Source organism: Sceloporus undulatus, chromosome 5 (genome assembly GCF_019175285.1).
Source record: "Sceloporus undulatus isolate JIND9_A2432 ecotype Alabama chromosome 5, SceUnd_v1.1, whole genome shotgun sequence".
Lineage (NCBI taxonomy): Eukaryota > Metazoa > Chordata > Lepidosauria > Squamata > Phrynosomatidae > Sceloporus > Sceloporus undulatus.
In genome coordinates, this window is record NC_056526.1 from 139,576,871 (window position 1) to 139,591,415 (window position 14,545).

A 14,545-nucleotide genomic window follows, 5' to 3' on the forward strand; every position below is an offset into this window, starting at 1 on the left:
GTGACGCCATCACTCCGTGCGAGGGCGCTTAACGCGCCCTTTCCACGGAGCAGGAAGAAGCCCCAAGGACACCCCTTTCCAGGCTGCGGGGAAGCGGCAGATCAGAGCCTCAGCGGCAGCCGTTCTGACCACTGAGGCCCCGATACACCGGGGAAAGGCACGCTTACAGGCCACCCCAAAGGGGCGGTCTGTAACGCGCCCGAGTGGTGTAAAAGAAGCCAAGGCAAATTAGAAAGGATTTAGTGCATTAAGCCTACGTTCATGGTGGAAAATCTAAAAAAGAATAAGAATTTGAGCAGGGGTAGGCAACCTTTTTGAGCCAGGGGCCGGGTTGCTGTCCCTCAGACAACTGGGGGGCCGAAGCCAAAAAATAAATAATTAAATAATTTTTAAAAAATTAAATATATAAATAAGCCAGGACAAATGTAGGACAAAATTTTCAAATGGAAGACACTTTTTTTTAAAAAAATGGAGGACACGCGAAAAAATTTGCTGATTTTTAAAAAATGTTAATATAAATGCATGTTTCTGAGGCTTCTATAGACAATTGCCCCCCAAAGGCCTCGGCGGCAATCGGCGGCAGGACCAGGCTGGGGCCGGTCCCAAGGCCTTGCCGGGCCGCATCCGGCCCGCGGGCCGCAGGTTGCCTACCCCTGAATTTGAGCATCTGTGTGTGTGTGTGTGTGTGTGTCCCATCCGCTCTAAACTGACCAAACTTTTTTTTGGGGGGGGGGTCTCAATTCAGAGTAAAATAAGATGAGAGCAATAACTGACTCCCAATATCTCCAATTTCTTTTGGCATGCACACCCACACAAGCCTCCTGGCACAAGGGCACCAAAAGCAAGATCTCTCTCTTTCAGCACGAATTGGGCACAGGTGGCCCCAAAGGAGAGCTAGCATGGGAGTTTATCACACGGGAGGAATTTCTCTTAATTTCAAATGAAAATCAAATGGGGCCAGAACACATTTACGTGAATTTGCTAGTTCAGCAACTTTACGTGAATTCGGATTTCCTGAAAATAGCTTGCCATTGCCCAGAATTGCATGTGATCACCTCTCATGCAATACCGTGAAACTGCATGATTGCGTTCGATTGCCATTGGATTATACTTCCAATTTCTCGTCTGATAACATCCATGGTGTAGTGGTTTGAGCATAGGACTGTGACTGGAGACCAGGGTTCGAATCCCAGCTTGGCAATGGAAACCCACTGGGTGACCTTGAGCACATCACATGCTCTCAGCCTCAGAGGATGGCAAGGGCAACAAACCCCTGAAGAAACTTGTCAAGAAAACCCCCCTGATGGATTCACCATCTTAAGGTCCTTATGAGTTAGAAACAACTTGAAATCACACAACAACAACAACAACAAGCCCCCCAAGGCCTAAACCGAATTACAAGTCCAAAAGCCAGAGTAAACCCATTGAATCCATAGGACCTTCTCATCGGCTGCCCCAAAACTTTGGCATGACCAGCCGGAAAAGATCCAGCAGATGGTTTATAAAACTTATTTGAAGACCCATCTCTTTTGGCAGGCCTCTCCAGGCAGTTCTGAATCATGAATTTTAAACATGAATTTTATATTTAATTATTGTCCTATGTATTGTAAGATAAACATGGCATACAGCTGCAGCTTAATATTTGTACTTTGTATAATGACTGTATTTTAACTATGGAGTTTATCACACGGGAGGAATTTCTCTTAATTTCAAATGAAAAGAAAGTGGGGCCAGAACGCATTCATGTGAATTCACTAGTTCAGCGAATTTACGTGAATTTGAATTGCATTCGAACTGACTCCCCATTGCCCAAAAATAGCATGCCATTGCCTGAAATTGCGTGTGGTAGTCTATCATGCAGTAACTTTAAATCCCATGACTGACTTTGGATTATACTTCCAATTTCCCTTGTCTAATAAACTCCTCGGAGGCCAGTAAGAAATAATAATAATAATAACAACAACAACAACATCAACAACTATAATTATTATTATTTCCACAAACATTGACTTCCCATTGATTTAAGAAGTCTAGTTGGGGGCTTGCCATTGAACTTCAGACCTTTTTTGTTTTCACACTTGGGAAAAATCCTTTTTTAACAACACAGAAATGAGGGCAGAAGTGGGGCATGGATGGGAAGAGGAGAAGAAGCGGCCAGAGTGACCAGATGCCCTCCTCTCAAAGGAGGACAAGGCGCCGCAAAATGTAGGACATCCCAGAAAGAGGGAGGGCCCATGACTAAAGACAAGCTAAAACAAAAACAAACACCCGACGAGGATCAATTGATGCTTCTTTGTCATCCTCAAAATGGAGGGCATTCTGACATTCTTCCTGGACAGGCAAGGCTGAAATGGAGGACGTGTCCTGGAAAAAGAGGACGCCTGGTCACCCCTGGCTGAGGGGCTGGGTTAAGGGGCGATTCTCCTGTCTCCCAGGAGAAGAATCATAGAATCATAGAATCATAGAGTTGGAAGAGACCACAGGGGCCACCCAGTCCAACCCCCCGCCATGCAGGAAATCACAATCAAAGCATCCCCGACAGATGGCCATCCAGCCTCTGCTTGAAGACCTCCAAGGAAGGAGACTCCACTACACTACGAGGGAGTTTGTTTCACTGTCGAACAGCCCTTACTGTCAGGAAGTTCCTCCTAATGTTGAGGTGGAATCTCTTTTCCTGCAGCTTGCATCCATTGCTTCGGGTCCTAGTCTCTGGAGCAGCAGAAAACAAGCTTGCTCCCTCCTCAATATGACATCCCTTCAAATATTTGAACAGGGCTATCATATCACCTCTTAACCTTCTTTTCTCCAGGCTAAACATCCCCAGCTCCCTAAGTCGTTCCTCGTAGGGCATGGTTTCCAGACCTTTCACCATTTTAGTCGCCCTCCTTTGGACACGCTCCAGTTTCTCAATGTCCTTTTTGAATTGTCACAAAATGGAGGACACCCCAGAAAAAAGGAGGACAGGAGCAAAGAAAAGCTGAAAGCACTTGTATTGAAAAGATCAATCCCCAAAGGCTCATTCCAAACAAAAATGAAGAGGGTTAGCTTTGCGTTCTGCTTATCAAGCCCCCATGTTTTGAACCCTGGGAGACCAGGCTTCGACTCCAGGGCCGGCCATGGGCAAGTCACAGGCTCTCAGCCTCAGAGGATGGCAAGGGCAAGCCCCCTCTGAAGAAGAGACATGCCAAGAGCCCCCCTCCTGTGAGAGCTTAGTGATGCTCCAAATGCATCTTTGTTGGACCTTTGGGGATCCCTCCTGGGCAGAAAGGGCTGCAATGGAGGACATGTCCTGGGAAAGGAGGACGCCCCCCCCTCGCTCGGGCAGCCTCCCCTCCTCCTCCCCAGGCTTCGCCTCCTACCTCTTTCCCTAGATGCGGACGGAGAGCCTCGTCCTCCAGCCTGGCTCTTCTGCCTGCAAAGGAGGCTGAAGTGGCAGCAGGAGCAGCAGCCTCCAGGCGTTTGGGCTGAAGATTAAGAGGAAGGAGGAGGCGAGGATGGCAGGAGGGAGGCAGGCAAGGGCAGCCCAGCGAGCCCCCCTTGGAGCCCCGCTCCAGAGGCAGCAGGAGCCACGCTTCCCAACCAGGTGGGCACCTCCCAGCTCCAGGAACATTGTCTGTCTGCCAAAGGCATTCGATTTGCCCAAGCGTCCTCCTTTTCCAGAACATGCCCCCCATTGCAGCCTATTCTGTCCAGCCAGGGTCCTTCCTTCTTCTCCATGTTGAGCATGACCAAGGAGACCAGAGTTCTTCCTTTTCCAGGACCTGTCTTTCATTGCAGCCTTTTCTGTCCAGGGGGAATCCCAAAAGGTCCTTCATTTGGACCCTGACCAGGGTGACCAGACTTGGTCCTCCATTTCCAGGACCTGTCTTCCATTTCAACCTTCAGTCCAGGGGGAATTCCCAAAGGTCTGCCATGAATTGATATTTCTAGGAGTATTTTGGGCTATCTGAAAGTCATATCCTACATTATCCTGAAATGCCCTACATTTTAATGATGCTTTGTCCTCCTTTGCGGTTAAGACATCTGGTCACCCTGACTTGCTGCACTTCACCAGTAAGTTACATTCTGGAGATAGCAAAGTAGACCTTTTTACTTAAGGCTGCAGGTGAAATTGTTTTATGTTCTTCTCAAAACTCTTCCTCCTGTCTAGTTAAAAAGCAAAAAGAAAAAGAAAAAAGCCCAGACAGGAAAGCCCAGCTGCTTCCTACTGTACTGATTTTCTATCTTTAAGGCACTATTTGTTAAGCCTCCTTTCATCTTTACGCACAGGAATATTCAAAATTATGACAATGCACATATGACACAGTTTGAAGTGATAGGAATCCATTATACTATACTTTTAATATTATAAGGCACTCTGAATCCCAGCTTTGGGGAAAGGGTGGGATATCAATCCTAATCCTACTACTACTACTACTACTAATAATAATACACTGCATCATTTTGCTGATTATGGATGTTAAGGAAAAAGCAACATGGGATATACAGTGAATGAAATAAAACTTGTATGTGAGAGTCAGGATGACTCAGCAGAAGCAATTAGAAGCCACACAGGTGTAAAAGGTAATGCAATTAACAAGTCCTAAATGCCAAGGACAGAAATGCAAAGTGGATAATTGAACACACCTGAGAATTGTTTAAGTGGACAAGGTGAGATGATGAAATCATTAATTGTGGGATGAACCAAGAGAACCAATGAAAATGGTTGTACACGCCCACTGGGTGGAAACTGACAAGAGTGGGTGGTGTTTTCCAATGACTATAATAATGGCTATGAATCCCAATGTATTTAGTGGGTAGTAGTAGTGGAGGAGTATCGGATAGTTTTGGAGCTGTACATAGTAGAATAAAGTAGATCTTTTATATAAGACTACTGAGTTGTCTGGTGTCTTGAGTGAAGATACAAGAGCCAGCTGGATCCTGAAGAAGTGTGAAGACTTCTGTGGAGCACGAGTGAGAAGGCTTGGAGAGTTTGTCAGGGTCTTCAGCCTATTCTCTGTAATTCTGCTGCTTTAGAGCAAAGCTTTAACCACTGACCAAAACTGGTCAGCGCCGGTGCGTAACAAGGTGGTGAGTTCGAGCCAGAGGTGAAGAGCTACAACTCCCATCATCCCTGACAATGGAGCGTTACAGACCACCCGTTTAGGGTGGCCTGTAACTGGCCCTTTCCCCGCCTGATCAGGGCCTCAGCTGCCACAGCGGCAGCCTCTGAGACCCCAATCCGCCGCTTTCCAGGCTGCGGGGAAGTGGCAAAAGGCCGCTTCCCCGCAGCCTGGAAAGGGGTGTCCTCAGGGCTTCCAGCCCCAATGACACCCGATGGCGGCAGGGAGGAGCTCCCTTGCGTCCCTGGTGCAGCTGTCTAAAGGCTGCGCCAGCGATGCAAACCACAGAAGGACCTCCGTTTCGGGAAAGGGCGCTCTATGCACCCTCGCGCGGCGTGACGACATCACATCCGCGCCGCCCCATTTAGAGGCGGCGTGTTTGTGATGTCGTAATGGCAGCCCCTATGTGTATAGGGCGTCGCCATTTTGTACATCCTGGGGACGTACTAGGGTTAGGTGCGTGCGTAAGGCACGCACTTTGCCTAACCCTAGTACATCCCCAGGACGTACTTTACGCCCGTGCGGAACGGGCCCTAGTGTATATACCAGGTCTGAGAATACAAACACATAGGACTTTTATCACTCAGGGAAAATTGGAAGGTTAACAACGGCTAATCCGGGGTCATCCAAGGTATTTCATGTAATTTTGCAAAAGATTTTCAAACGATGTCTCACACAAACAGAAGGCAATCCAAATGCAATCGTGAGACATCCCAGGAATTGCTGAATTCGGGAACATATCAAATTTATAAATCCTTTCCCACTGCGAATTCGCAGTCAATTCGCATTTGTGTTAGTATGAAATGCATCTCCAGTTCAACCATGGGATTACTGTCAGCCATGAGATCCTGTCCTCCCTGTGCATGTGCAAACACACTAATTCGAAATAAAAAAGCTGATGGGTAGTACTCATGCGATGAATTCATTCGCATTCGCACTGCGTTCTCTTTTGGATTGACGCTGTGTTTGTCTGTGCGTGTGATAAGCTACAACATAATTTTTTTGCATTTTCGGATTGCCACCCCCACCCCCTTCTTCTTTTTTCAGGACAGTGAATACATTTGTCCATGTGAGAAGTCCATAGCCATGCTAGTCTGGAAAATCAGTATACAAAGGAATCTTGTAGCTCTTTTGTTGGTAGCAGGAGCTTGCATAGATTTGAGCCTACTTCCTCAGATGCATGGGGTAGAGTGGAAAGTCCAGGGACAGGCCTATATAGCAGTCTGTGTGTAAGAATATTGATAGAAATGCAAAGCTTTATAGGTGTACAGATGAGGTGACAAGTTCCAATGGTCAATGAGGGATAAAGCAGGAGATAGGATGTTGTCTAAAGCCAACGTTAGTAGATAGCCATATAAGTGAATATTGGGATGTAGTGTGGAAGCCAAGAAGACGTGATGAACTGGCTGAGAGAATCCCCAAGAGACTGCAGGGCTAGCTAGTGTTATAATGTGAGCAGTGTGTGTGTCAAGTCTGAGAATAGAAATTGGATGCTAGAAGCCCCTTCATTCGCATCATTTCACTTCATTCACATCTTTCCAAAAATGTATCTGTTTGAATTGGAGGTTACCATTAGAAACATTCATCAGCACAATGAGAAATAACGGGATACCAGACATCATAAAAATTGTCATTTCTGAGTTTGCTGTTTTTCTCAGCTTTTGTATAAACTTGTCAGAATGGGCTATGGTCCAGAGTGGGCTATAGCCCAGATTTTGGTCATACATTTTTCAAAGGTGCATCCTTCCAGCATTTTCCAGCAGAGTGCAAGCTACTAGAGATGCTTGCGGTGTTATTTTAGTCTGCAGATTATTATGCCAAATAAAGTTGTTTGATCTTCAAGCTGCCACAAAACTGTTGTTGTCTTTGCTGCAACACACTGACCCATCTTCCCTACCTTTCTCTTGTGATTCCTCAAGTTAACTCTAACTTATGGAAACCCTCCAACTATGGGGGGGGGAACCCACACACAATTATGGAGCTCTTCTGTCTCATGGAAATAAAAAAGAAAGTAAATAAATAAATAAATAAGGTAAATAGGGTGCTCCAGCAGCGAGGGGGGGCACTGTGATGCCATGTGGCTGGCAAGGATCCTGGGCTCTACTTGAAAGTAAAGTCTGGGAAGCCAAGGAGGAGGAGGGGGGAGGAAGAATCACTCCCTCTTTCCCCCGACCCCGCAGCCCCACAGCAGCCCTGAGTGAGTCAAGCATACCATTTCCTTTTGAGCAGCCCAGCTTGGGAGCTATGTATTTTTTTAAAAAAATAAAAACTGACAGAATATGTGATCTACTGGTTTTATAGCTACTTGCCTCACTGAGCTGCATTCGGCCTGATTGCCTGGCACACAACCTGACTAATTGTAAGTAGTTGCAAATACAATGGATTGTATATTCTGTCATTTTTAAAATAAAAATAAAATATATGATCATGCACCCACAGGTCACACCACAAGCACAAAGGCAACACTCTCTGTGTGTGTGTGGAATGGCTGGTTTCCCAAAAACTGAGGAGGGAAGGCAAACACCCCTCTGCCACAGTCCCTCCTCTCCAGAATAATGCAGTTCAGATCCCTAGTTTTCATTTGTTGAACACGTTGTGGAATCTCTTCTTTTCAAAAGAACCGGCAAAGAACTAGTCTCAGGAAAGAGTGGTTTTTTGTGTGTTTGCCTCGCTTCATCATGATTGAAGCCGATCTCAGTAGGATCAAAACAGGTTTCAAGTGGGAACGAGGCACATATAACCCGATCAGCAATTCACTTTAAATCATAGTGGGACTGAGCCCTATGAATGGTGGAGGGCAGTAGAAAGAGAGGAAGACAACAATGGCTAGACTCAAGGAGATCACAGCAGCACCTAAGTGGGGCAGTTGAGGACAGACGGACTCATTCATAGAATTGCCATGAGTTGAGGCTGACTCGTGGGCAGTTAACAACAACAACAGTTTATGTGCTGGACATGGAACATGGGAACCCATGGACAAATGTCTGCTTGTCACAGAATTTACCATGTGAACTGGGTACATCACTACCTCTCATTTACACCACAGGGTTGTTTAAAAGATTGATAGCAAGGCACGAACCATGTAAAATGGCCATGCACATTTCTGTAACATGTAACAACAACATCATTTTGCCATACACAGTAAATTCAAGTGCTATAGCCATCAGATCGATACAGTTTTGTTGGTTTTTAAAATCAATTTATTTACTGATGACAAAAAGCTACATATTCATGAACATATCACAGGAAGCTCTTGAGCCAGACTGCCATCTGATTGAGGGGAACATGCAGAGGAAAGGAATGACAGACATGCAAACCCTGCACTTTGTCCCACCTGCATTTATTTCTCTTGCTGCTTGCACCCTCATATCTCACTCTCTTCCTTCCTCCTCTCTTGCCTTACTTCATGCCTTCAAAATACCTTTCTCCCTTACTCTGCAACAGCCTCTCTTGCCTCACGTGTTCTACTATTCTTTCCTCTCTTCCAACTTCCATCACCATAGGCTTCCCTATTTTGCTCCTTGCAACATCTCACTGTGCCTCTCAACCACTCGTGTCTCCTTTCTCCTGCCTCACCTCACCCCTTCACCTTGTCTCCCTCCATTTCTTCTAGAACTCTGTCATTTGCATGTCTCATCTTCCATTTTCATGCCTTCCTTGTCTTTCCCATCACCTTGTTTCCCCACACCTTACTTCTCTTGAAACTTGCACACACATCCATGTATCTTCTACCTTCTCTTTCTCCAGCTTGCTTCACTTTGTGCCCTGGCTTCATACTTCTCTCTTTGTAGCCACAACCCCATCTCTCTCCAACCTTATTTTACTTCATGCTACTACCTGACTGACTTCTAAAGAAGAAGTACCTATACAAAGTTGTTGGTGCTGCTTTGGAAGCAGGCAGATGATGGCAGTCATGCTACCACTGATGCAAAGCAAAGAGCAGCAGAAGAGGGAGATAAAGCCAATCAAGGAGGTCATACCAAGAGCAGCTGACTGGGCAAGGTCAGGTGGAGAAGAGGCGGCAATAAGGAGGGTGGCCTTTTCCCTTCCACATCAGACAGTATGAAAATCTAATGCTCTTCATTAAACTCCCTCCCCACAGCTATCTAATAAAAATAAATTATATTGGTATATTAAGCAAGTCATGAAAAACAATAGACTCCATGAGTTAATCGCTGCCTGCAGCTTTTACCTTACTTTGTTGAACTTTCACACTTTTTCACTCCAATAGTTCCACTGATTTCTGTGCAGTCTTTATAAAAAGCCTTAAAAAACAGACTTCAGCTAGACCTTCCTCCAAAAGGTAGACTTTCCTGCAGAGCTCTAACACCAGCAAAGGAAACTAGAACGGAGAAAGGTTACAAATGTCATTCATGAGTGTGAGATGTCACTCACTGGCTAAACACAATAAGGGGAAGACCTGTTTTTCACAGAACAATTGGATAGAACTGTGACTACACATTTCCCACCATAGGTCCACTCCTACAAGGGTCAGAGATGCGCTGTTGAAAAAATGAAAGCTTGGGGTTCAGGTCTAAACATCGAGGTCTAAACACTGCCTGGAATGTGGGTAAAATCTAGTTTGCTGTGTAGCATGACAATTCTATTCTTGAACTACATGGAAATGCTTTCTGTTTAACTGTACATATATTCAATTAGTAACCAAGGTGAGTATACAGAGATCATTACTAGACTACAAATCTAGACACAAGCATGCTGCTACTTCTGTGGAAGATTTTTCCCTGTCAGAACTTTTCCCAGTTAGTAGCCTTATATAACAATGTTTTCACCTCCATTCTTGATCAGTACTAGGAAGCCTCCATAAGTTGGGAGATAGTTTCCCTTACACTAATGGTCCTATTATTTTGAAAGGGATGCTGTTCATTTGAAGGGGGGGGGGAGAGACATTAAAATCACCAATCAGCTTTGCCCCAGGAACTTCAGATTTCTTTATTTATTAATGCACTTTCAACAATAACTAAGAGAAACCACTAGTCTTTCAGCAAAAGTATACACAGTGGGATTAAAGTACTCTCATAGAAAAGAACATTCAAATCAAATATGTTTGCATAATTTTTAATAGCAACAATTATTAATATTTATTTCTCCTTTCTCTCCAATTAATGTTACTGAACTTTTTACTGAAGTGAATCTTGGTTGCCATGGAATGAGCCAGTAATGACTGTGAGCCTCCTTCACAATCCCTGCCTGCACAGACCATTCAGAAGGCACACTCCTTGAGCTCTGCTGAAACCAAAATTTGTGACATTATTACTGGTGACATCAAGACAGGGGGTGTTACAAAAAAGCTTCATTAAAAGGCATCTCTTAGTAAAAATTGTTAGAAGTGCAAAAATGCTTAGTTCCATGCCCCATTTGAGTGGGCTTTTTGGAGACTTGTGAATTAATGTTTCATACTGAACTTACCCTGAACTTTAGATTATATATTCTGTGACAGCTATGCCATTTCTGCCAAGGTAGCTGGTCCCCAGTGGAACATGCATGGCTTAACATTCAACTCCACTGCCAAAGGAACAGAAGTGGTACTTTCTTTAAAGATGGAAAACATTGTTAAAAGCAACCTTGCCTTGTCCATTTAAGAAACTGCTGTGTACATACAATATCTCCCAAACAGATGGACCCAAATCCAATTACTAATCCCAGTCAGAAGAGGTCCATTGAATTAATGGCATTTGCCATGTAGCATTTGATTCAATGGAGCCTTCCCTGATTGGGACTAGCAATTTGACTTGGGCTGCCCAACTTTTACAAAGCAATCTATTCAGATTTACTCAGAGCTAATATTCATTATGTGTTGTGGTGTGACCTATGGGCACATAATTTTATTTAAACAATAAAATAAAATTGACAGAAGATTTTGCAACTACAGTCGCTCCTCCTAACCTATGGAACTGGGATCCACGAACTTGAATACTCATGGAGGGGTGACCTCTGTTCTTTCCAATTGGCTGCGCCCCCATGGCACATGGTCTGTGCACACTTGTGGGCACATGCCCCATTCAAGCCTATGGGGCTTGGATATGCGCATGCCTCCGTTTTCATGGGGGGTCCTGAATGGATCCCCCACAAAAATGAAGATCCGCTGTACTTGCAATCAGTGAGGCAAATAGTTGCAAAACCAATGAAACAAATCTTCTAATTTTTAAAAAAAAATTGATAGAAGATGTGATTCATTGGTTTTGCAGTTATGAGGCAAGTAATTGCAAAACCACTCAATCGAATCTTCTATCAATTTATTTTTAAAAATATACATATATAGTTCCCAAGCCAGGCTGCCTGGGCTGCTGCTTATGTTACTAATGACGCACAGATGATTGACATGCATTCTGAAGTGGCGCAAATTAGTGGGGATGACAATTGTGCCAAAAAAGAAGCGATTACAAGTGGATGAAAAGATCTGCTTTCATAGGGGAACGATGGACCTTTTGTAGTCTCTGGAGCAAAAGAAAAGAAGCCTGCTCCATCTTCAATATTTTGTTGTTGTTGTTGTGAGCTTTCAAGTCATTTCTCACTTATGGCAACCCTAAGGTGAATGTATCATGAGATTTTCTTGGCAAGATTTATTCAAAGTGGTTTTCCCTTTGCTTTCCTGTGAGACTGAAAGAATGTGACTTGCCCAAGATCACCCAGTTGGCTTCTGTGGCCAAGCAGGGATTTGAACCCTGGTCTCCAGACTTCAACACTCAAACCACTACACCATGCTGGTCTTTCCAGGTTGTGGTTGTTTCTTAAATTAGCTGCCCAGAAGCCCAGGCCAAACATACATGCAATTCCACAAAATTCTCAATACACTGAAAGTTAGTTTAAGCAGCAACAGCAACCTGAACAGAGTTAGAAATAAAATCAATCCTTATTACAGAGCAATCTTAAATTACCAAAGATGTTTTGACCTTCTGTCCAGGAGCATAGACGGGCTAGGAGCACCAATGAGTTTTTCAGTGAATAATGGTTATATCCTGCTTGCTATCAAGGCAGCAATAAAGCCAGTGAAATACACAGCTTTATTTACTCAACATTTATCTATAGAATCTTTGTCTACAAAGGATATGCAAGAGCAGAGAGTCTTAAAAGGACAGCCTAATGCAAAAGGTATGGAGGAGAACTCCATACTATTTCACAGCTTAGGGAGACTCTGGTCAGAATTGCTGGTGCTGCCATTAGATACAGTAATGCAGCTGCCACGGGAAGCAGATTTTGATTTCATGAAGGTAAATTGTTATTTAATGTTATTTTATTTTTATTTTTTAAATTGTGGAAGGAGCTTGAGGGATTTTCTGCCTCTATTGTCAACAAAACTTGGCTGTCTTTGGGTGTCTTAGGCACTACAACTTGGCTGAGTGAGTGTGTCCTTCACTGGCATACCTTGGACAGCAAAACTGTCTTGGCTGGTACAGATTGCCATGCTGGGATTTGAAACGCTGGTCTGCTGCATGATCTTATCTGACTGACTTATCTGACTGCATGATCTTATCTGACTGCCCACGGCTTGGATTATACTATAATGTTCTCCATGTGTTAGTTCTATTAACATGGCCATCAGTTTGACATTTTCTGTCCTTAGTTACAGTTATAGTTTCATCAATAGTCTTTTCACTACTTCTACATTATCCATCAGTTTAGTAGAAGTCTGTTGTGTATGACTGATAATTACTCACACCAGTCATCTGGAACTTTAATTTGACAAGCTGGTCCTCTGCATAAACCCAACACAAAGACTACAAAACAAGGTGCTTCCGCATTTTTTGTTTGTTTGTTTGAGATAGAAGCTATTTTTTGAAGCTGTGTTTGGACAAACAATTTCTCCAGTGTGGTCCCAAGCAGCCAAATACCTTCTTTCTCAGTTGCTCACTAAGGGCCTAAGTACCACATAAGTACCACATTGTCTCTTGGACAGTAGCCAATCTGGGCAGCCTTCTGCCATTTGCCATGTCCCATTCCCTTGTCTTGCCTGACAAGAGGTGGTGGGAGCTGAGCTAAGGGGCACATTTACTACTTCCTTCTGGGTCCTCAGGCACTAAGCTATGCTCCTGTTGTTCACACATCTATTCCAATGGAAATTAAACTTTGGACGTTTCTTTTTGCTTTGTCTTTAAATCAGGGGTAGTCAACCATGGCCTTCCAGATGTTTTGGGGTCACAAGCCTCTTATTGCCTACACTTTTGGCTACATTAGCTAAGGCTACTGGCAACTGCAGGCCAAAAACACCTGGGGGATGAAAAGACTATTCAAAAATATTGAGAAAACAGTTGAAGAATAGGTTTCTGGTGTGTCAGGAAAGCTTACCAATGAGAGTCCTAAATGGATGACAGATTATGTGTGAAAATGGCATGCGGTTATCTGCATTTCTGTGCAGAAAATAACATCCTTGCATAGAAATTGCTGTTTTCTGCAGAGAAAGTGTTGTTTGCTATGCAGAAAAACTGTGTGCATTTAAAAAAAATAGAATAGCTTCCAAACTGCAAACAATACAAAGACTGCACCATTTTTGATTACTTTTTTTGCTGCAAGGAGAAAAATGATAAAATTATTTGTTCTTTCCTGCAAGAATGAAATTTACTGATTTATAGTCTTACCACTGATTCATAAATGTTATCTTGCAATCTTTACAATTCTGTAAATCAACATTTGGGCCCAACTTGACATGACACTGGAGCCATTACCTGTGTAAAATTATTTTTTCATTTGTGAAGGAACTAAGCAGGGTCAACCCTGGTGCGTTCTTGGATGAGAGACTGCCAGAGTATAGGTGCTGTTGGTTATATTTAAAAGGATCTGGCAACACCACCTCTAAGTATTCCTTGCCTAAGAAAACCCTCTGAAATCCATGGAGTCACCGTAAGTCAACAGGAGACTTGAAGTCATGTTGTTGTTGCCATGTGCCTTAAAGTAGTTTCTGACATGGATACCCTACTATAATCAGTTTTTATGAGGGCTGAGCATGTGTGACTTGCTCAAATGTGTGATTTGCCCAAACCCAGTGGGATTCAAATTCTGCTCTTCACAGTCATAGTCCAACATTCAAACAACAATACCACACTGGTATACACACACTCACACAGTGAGGTGGGAGTGGGAAATGCTATCAAGCAGAATGTATAGATGAGAGAATCTTCTCCATCAACAGCACCCACCACCATAGCTTTAAATCTTCTTTAACTGTTTTTTCCCCAAAGTGGGATAAGACTAGAAATAATCTACCAGGGAAAAAGATATGTGTCTACGTTTTAAAAGCAGATTTAAATAGAAAACTATCTCACCTTCCACCTCTGCACTTTGTAGGGAAAACCTAGGAACATTTTCCTAGGGGAAAGCCACAGCCCTCCACAAACCAGATGATGTGAGAGGATTTGAACAGCTTGTGGCTATCTCCCAGCATCTGCTGCCGGGGGCAATTCTTCAGTCTGCCTAATTGTAATACTATA

At 43.7% G+C, this 14,545-nt stretch overlaps 1 protein-coding gene across 4 annotated transcripts in view; it reads right to left on the bottom strand.

Moving 5' to 3' along the window:
* The window catches only part of NPY5R (neuropeptide Y receptor Y5), a 59,344-nt gene that overhangs the window by 13,281 nt on the left and 31,518 nt on the right, over positions 1 to 14,545 (bottom strand). Inside the window, exons 3-4 of one of the 4 annotated variants that reach the window (XR_006104004.1) lie at positions 10,530 to 10,625; positions 8,225 to 9,444 (exon numbers count right to left, since the gene is read on the bottom strand). The exons of the other annotated variants lie outside the window; for them this stretch is intronic. The gene's annotated coding sequence lies outside the window, so the exon portion shown is untranslated. Of the gene's footprint in view, positions 1 to 8,224; positions 9,445 to 10,529; positions 10,626 to 14,545 lie in introns of those variants that run through there. 4 annotated transcript variants of the gene reach the window in all.